The following is a 6879-nucleotide window of genomic DNA, read 5'->3' as shown; positions in this document are numbered from 1 at the left end:
CCCCCTCTGTTGCACATGCCCCTCTTCCGGCTGAAAACCTGGCTTCGTCTCTTTCCTCATCTAAGGACTTCAAGAAAATTGCAAGCGGAAGCTACTGCTCAGACGGCACCTCCTCTGGTCTCCAGCCTGCAGGCTCTTGGAGCACTCTGCCCAGTCCTCTTGGGAGATTGAAGCCTCTGCCTCTGGGACCTCTCTTTGTACTGTGGGCCCTAATTATTTCATTTTTGAGAGCTCCCTCCCCCCCAGTTAAAGGCTCTTGAAGTCAAAACACTGGCAGCGCCAAGCTCAAAAGAATAAATAGTACGTTGAATGTTCTAGAACAACATCAAATGTTCATTTGCTTTAGTCCCAGGTCTTGTTTCCTGGAGTTACGAATTCATTTACCCATGGTTGTCTATACCATCCCCTCCTGCACCCACTCTCTAGAAGGAAAGCTCTGGGAGGGCAGCCACCACTGTAAGTGCCCAGTAAAGTCATCAATGGTCGAAGTTACACAAGGGATGCTCATAGCATCTCTCAAGGTTGCTAGGTGATAGGGAATGAAACATGCGCCTCAAAGAGGCACATAGGTGCGCAGGGTTGCCCCCATTTTTCAAAGATGCTGAGGTCCGGGCCGGAGTAGCCCAGTCCCAGCTGCACAAATTCATAGGGAGGTTTCATCTACCAGATCAGCCCTGCCCCCATTGCCGACAAATCGCCTGCAAAAATCTAGACTGCCCCTAAGGATCCCTTAGAGGCCCTGGGCCCTGGGGTCTGCAGGAAGAAGGGGTTCAGGGGCATGCAGTCAGAATTTTGGAAGTCAAGTTCAACTAAGGAACCCCAGTAGGTGCGTAGGTTGAGACCATGGACCTGGGAGATGCAGGTGGACAAAGGATGCCACCACGTGCCCCTCCAAAGGTGAAGAGGACCAGACCCATATATCATGGAGAGACCGAGGCACCAAGTCTGACAATCAGACAGAAACAAAAGAACGAGAGAAATTAGACAGCAGAAGGCAGGCGGAGAATGGACAGAGAGAAAAAAGACTAGAGAGCCAAGGGGAGTAAACAGACCCAGGAGAAAGCTGGAGCATTGAGGGTTCATTCATTCCGACTGTAGTGACCACCTACTTTGACAGCACTTTAGAGACGGTACTCAGCCCGGAACAAAGTAGAGAAAGAGTCTGCGCCCGGAGAGCTTATATTCTGTAAGAGGAAGATGAACACCACCAAAGAAATCAAATGTAGAGAGTTTTGAGTGGTGGAAAAAAAATGCTACAGGAAAAAGAAAAACAAAAAAACAAAGAAAAGGTTAGGTAGGCAGAGAGAGAGAGACCAGAGACTGAGAGAGCGGATGATAGGAGAAAGGAAGGAGAAACAGACTCTGGAGAGAAGGTGAGTTAGGAGTCAAGAGACTTGGCGCCCGGAGCGACCCGGGTAGGAGGAAAGGGGATTACGCAGGGATGGGGTGAACCCGGAGACGAGGGCTCCTCTCCAGGGATCCCCGAGAGGGCAGGGGTGGTTATGGGAGACACCAGCGGCTGGAGCGCTACCAGCTACTGGCTCTACGCGCGCGTATCAGGGAACTGGCAGGGGAGCCCCCAAAGCCCTTGCGTCCCAGCGCCAGCTCAGCCTCGTTTCCGCACACAGGTCTCCTTCCCCGCCGGAAGTGGCCAGAACGCCCCCCAGCCCAGCACCCTTCCTTCGTTATAGAGCCCTGGGTGACCCGGAGTTGGGGAAGACGCCCAGGCAGGCGCCGCGATCTGACGCGGCTAAGCGAGAGACAGGAAAGTGTCAAGGAAGCGCGAAGCCCAAGTGCGAAAACAGCATCTCGACCCTGCAAGAATCTCGGCCCAGGGGTCGCTGAAAGTCGCAGAAGTGGGGGTGCGGGGGTGGGGGGAGATGCTGCTGGATGTAAGCCTTGCTATCCTTCACGCAGGTCCGGACCCACTGGAAACAGATCTGACTTCCCTGCCAGTGGGCAGGAACGTGACCTCACACCACCTCTTCCCCCAACTGTAGCAGGCGCCCTGGAGGAGAAGGGATTGCAGCATGATCATTCCCCAAGGGAGGTGCTTTTTCCCTTTCTTTCTTTTTTCCTCCTGTGAGTGCACAAATACTCTGGCAAAATTTAAAATGTGTTATTACATAGGCTGCCCCTAAGGAAGCCCACAGGTCTCTGGGCCCTGGAGTCTGCAGAAGGGATTTGGGGGGGTGTGCAGATTTGGCTGATGTCTTTGGTACCCCCTTCAGCAGAGGTGCTAAGGAACAACAAATTGTCAAGGGGCAAGGAACCAAAGCCAAACCCAGAGGCAAAGAGTCTGAGTGAAATGGAATAATCAGCACCTAGATGAAGGGGAGCTGGCAGGAATTCACTTATGAAGGTGCCAAGTTACCCTGGGAGTCTCTGCAGACATTCTCTCCTCTCCACCCCCACCCCCATTTCACACCACCTTAACAGGCACTTCAGCCTTTCCCTAAAGGGGCAGAACCCACCCCGCCCCTTTGGGGTCTCAGGAGGTGCCCAGTTCCAGCTGCTCACACTCTTCAAAGGGGTGAGGGGACAGGGTTCAGGACAAGTAGAGCAAAAAGACAAGAGTGATCAATTAATCACTCTGTGACTAACTTGTATTTACTCCACTTCATAAGCTCTGAATTCACAATCTCTGTCCACACACTGACACACACGCACACACACATACACACTCCAAACGACTTTCTGTTAAGACCATGACTCCTCACCCTACTCTTTGGGTCATTTGCAACATGCCTCAAGATAAAAAGAGCTTCATATAAATTGTATTTTAATCTACAAATGAGTATTGCCGGTATCTTCAAAACACATGGCTTTATTTATCATTGCGCCTAACTGGAAACCACACCCGATGACATGAATGAAGCTCAAATGCTTTTAGCTAAGCGAAAGAATAGGAAAAGACTATACTACAGGATCCATTTATATGACATTCTGAAAAAGAAAATGACACAGAGACTAAGAGCGCATCAGGTCTCAAGGGTAGGAGGCAGGGGAGACTTGGCTACAAGGACGAAATTTGGGAAAGTGTTCAGACCATTCTAGAATCTTGATTGTGGTGACAGCAGTGACACAACTTGTGAGTTTTTCAAAAGTCACTAAAGAAAAGTGAATGTACTGTGTGTAAACTACATGGATAAATCTAACTTTTATAAAAGCGGGAGGAGGGCAGCAGGTAACACAGTGGTTAAGGCACTGGACTCCCACATGGCTGACCTCGGTTCCAGTCCCAGACCTGGTAGCTTGCTTGCTGTCTCTGTGTGTGTGTGTGGGGGGGGGCTGAGTGTGTGTGTCTGATGAGTACACATGCCCTATAGCAAATTTATAAATAATAATAATAAATAAAGAATTCTTAAGGAAAAAAAGCAGGGTGGAATAGAATATTGCTGAGGCAAAGTAAGATTCTTCAGCCTCTGGGGCCAGCAGGTGGTGTGGTGGTTAAGGGCGCTGAACTACCACATGGCCAACCATGGTTTGAGTTCCAGACCTGGTGGCTTGCTTCCTCTCTCTCTCACTCTGTCCTTCTCTAGTCAAACTAAAATAAATAAACTAACAAAGTTAAATCATTCTTTTTAAAAAGATTCTTCAGTTTTATTTTCCCCAGTCTGTTTTCAGTATGTAGTGAGAGTCCACATCCCTGGTTGATGTTTGACTCTCACCTAAAATACTCGAAAGACTGATTTATGTACAAAAGAAAGCCTTGCATTTTTTTTAAAAATAATCCAGTTTCCAAGGTTGACCCTCCCTGCTGCTCACACTGGGTTCACAGGAATGGCCACAGTGGTCCATCCTGGGCATAGCTCCGGCACCTGTCTTGTACACGTGTGGCACTAACATACATGAGCACGTGTACATTCATGTTTCACAGTAGGCTGTGGGGAGGGTGACACTAGATTGATCCCGTTCGTTCTTGCACCTAGAGAGACCAGAGCCTGAGAGAGGGAGGTCTGTAATTGCTAAGTCACTTTCAGGAATCTGGCTTAGCGGGAGAGGTGATGGGGAATGGGGAACCCAGTTAGTTGATTAGTCATCTACAACTGGTTTTGTACAGCTGGTCCCATGAGCCAAGTGTAAGCCAAGGCCTGACCTTGAAGGAAGGTGATTCTGAGAATAGGACTGCATTTCTGGGGCTAAGGCCTAAGTGCTTGGTGAAATACGCCCTTTTCTGTACCTTACATTCAATGTCCACGATCCTTGTGTATAATAAATTTCAGACTTCCATTTCCATGTCAATGTTCATTACACTGAGCTGCAGTTCACACTGTTTGTATGAGTGGGCTACCATACAGGTAAAAGGGAACAGAGGGAAAGTGTGCTCAGTGTTAGATAAGTCCACACTTTGACCTGTAGTTACATCAACTCTAATCTGGTGGATATCTGTGAGACCCCAGAAGCCACTATGTAGGCTGCGGGATTGGTACGATTCCTTACAATTCCTTTTCAATAAAAATGGTGAAGGAAAAGAGAGTAAAGTTGTTCATACATAACACCCTTGTTTCTTTTCTTTCTTTCTTTTTTTTAAAATGATTTTAACTTTATTTATTTATTTAAATTTAATGAGAGAGAGAGAAGGCAAGCTGCTAGGTCCAGGACTTGAACCATGATCAGCCATGTGGGAGTCCAGCGCCCTTAACCACCGTGCCACATGCTGGCCCCTCTGTTTTGTTTTTGTTTTTGTTTTTTTGAGAGAGGTTTTTGCTATAGGGCATATGTACTCGCTAGAAAGACAGAGAGACAGAGAGACAGAAAGCAAGAAATCATACCCCAGGGGGGATGGACATGCCACAATCCCTTCTCCTCCATTCTCCTCTCAGGATCTTGGGCATGCACAGGCCCTTGGCCTGAATTTAAGCCACCAGTCCCCGGACTCAACTGCAGTCGACTATATGGGAGTCCAGTGACATAGCCATTATGCTAACTGCTGGTCCCTGATGTCCACACACTCCCTTCTCCCCCATTCCCCTCTCAATATTGGGCACACAACACATTCCCCTGTGTGAAGTTAAGCTGGTGGGTTGGCCTGGTAGGGACTCAAACCATGGACTACATGGGACTCCAGCAACATAACCATTATGCCACCTTCCAGTCCTGGTAACATCCTTGTTTCTAACTCTAGTCAAAATCCCCAGTGGTAATGGAAGAAAAAATGAATGTGAAGTTTGCCATGCATCCACAGGTCACTGGTTTTTATTTCATCCTTTACACTTAAATTTAAAAACCCACAACATCAACACTAACAAACACCATCAACAAAAACAGCACATGATCCCACAGCCTATTGTTTCCTCTTAGAAATAAAGCACTTGGGCTTTGTCAGTTTCCTTGATATGCTCATCCTGACCTTGGAGAGCTTGCTAATTAAGCCACGGAAGAATCAAAAGGTGGGGAGAGAAAGGAAGACTTGAAGAAGTTGCAAAAATCTAGGACTAGGAGAGGGCAGTGGCATGGCAATGTTCTGGAACAACAACAACAACAACAACAAAAGAATCTGGACCAGCAGATGGTGTAATGGTTAAGTCCTTGGTGGTTCAGCTGGTGGTTCAAGTACCAGACCCAGTGACTTAAAACTCATGCCGGGTGTGTGTGCATGTGTGCCCAAAATCCACAGAAGAGAATGGAGGAGAAAGGACTGTGGGGTGGCCATGGGGAGGGAGCAGTGATTTCTCACTTTCTGTCTATCTCTCACTGTCTCTGGCAACCACACCTGTTCTGTAGCAAAAATCTCTCCCTACAAAAAGAGAATGACCCCAGGGGGCCATGCAGACTCTGACCTCAGCCCTAGAAGGCCTTGGGTTCCAGTGTTGTGGGTCTCAGTCTCCCTCTTATGAAACACGACTGGACTCCATGATCTGTGAGTTCCTTCAGTCTCAGTGTCCTCTGAACTTGAATTTCTGGAATTCTTTACAAGTGTTGCAACTCATACTGCAAACATTTATTGAATGCTTACTGTGTGGCAGGCACCATTGCAAAGTGGAGATACCAGGATGAACTCAAGTATCTCTGTTCAGTCTGTTCAGCTCATGGAAAAGAGTTGGGCCAACAGGAACAGGAGTAAGGGCTGGAACAGATAAATGAATAAAGGGAAACTGTGATGCCTCCTTTCCTGGGGGAAAGGGTGGGTGGGACAGGAAGTGTTAATTCAAGGAACCTATTATTTTTTAATGTAGGTGTTTTTCCCATTCTTTTATCGGCTGAACTATTCTCTTTCCAGACGTGACCCCCACCCCCCCCACACACACACACAAGGTGGCCTGAGTCCGGAGAAAGAACTAAGCAGACTCTGTACATACACTAACAGGCACACCCAGAATCAAAGATAAGCACAAATTCACCCATTTCACACACTTGATGCTGAACATGCAAATCCACCTAGGAGAAGACTTAGGAACCATGGGCTCCATGCAAGTCTCCACCGCCACGCCGTCGTGGGATTCCCGATCTCCGCCCAGGCCCTCGGTTTCCTGGTCCGTGAAATGCACAGGTTGTGCGAGATGGTTTCTATGCTGCCTTATGGCTCTTGAAAAACCAAATGAATAGACACATGAAATGTCCTTAGAAGACACTAAGATTAAGAAGTGGAATAAAGCCAAATATTTGTTGATGGATAGAAAAATGCTGCCTCCGAGCCACGCGGGTCGTGGAGGGCCCGGCTCCCGGGTGATCACGGGCATGGTCCAGCCCGTGCAGAAGCTCACTGCAGACCCTCCCTGGAGCCTCTGCTGTGTCACCGAGGCGGATCTCACTGCCCGAGCGGGGCAGGGGGCTCCCGTCTGCCTCTCCCGAGGGACTCTCAGGCTCCCAGGCCCCGCGTGCCCGCTCTCCGCCCGCCGCCCGCCCCGCCCCCGGCGCCCCGCGCGATCGGCGGCC

General features: G+C 48.8%; 1 long non-coding RNA gene across 1 annotated transcript in view; it reads right to left on the bottom strand.

Annotated features, from left to right (window-relative positions):
- Nucleotides 1-6879, bottom strand: part of LOC106736307 (uncharacterized) — a 16217-nt gene that overhangs the window by 8780 nt on the left and 558 nt on the right. The window lies entirely within an intron of this gene.

This window comes from Tupaia chinensis, unplaced genomic scaffold, assembly GCF_000334495.1.
Source record: "Tupaia chinensis unplaced genomic scaffold, TupChi_1.0 Scaffold138390_1, whole genome shotgun sequence".
Taxonomy (NCBI): Eukaryota; Metazoa; Chordata; class Mammalia; order Scandentia; family Tupaiidae; genus Tupaia; species Tupaia belangeri.
This window is presented reverse-complemented; position numbering and strand designations above follow the sequence as displayed.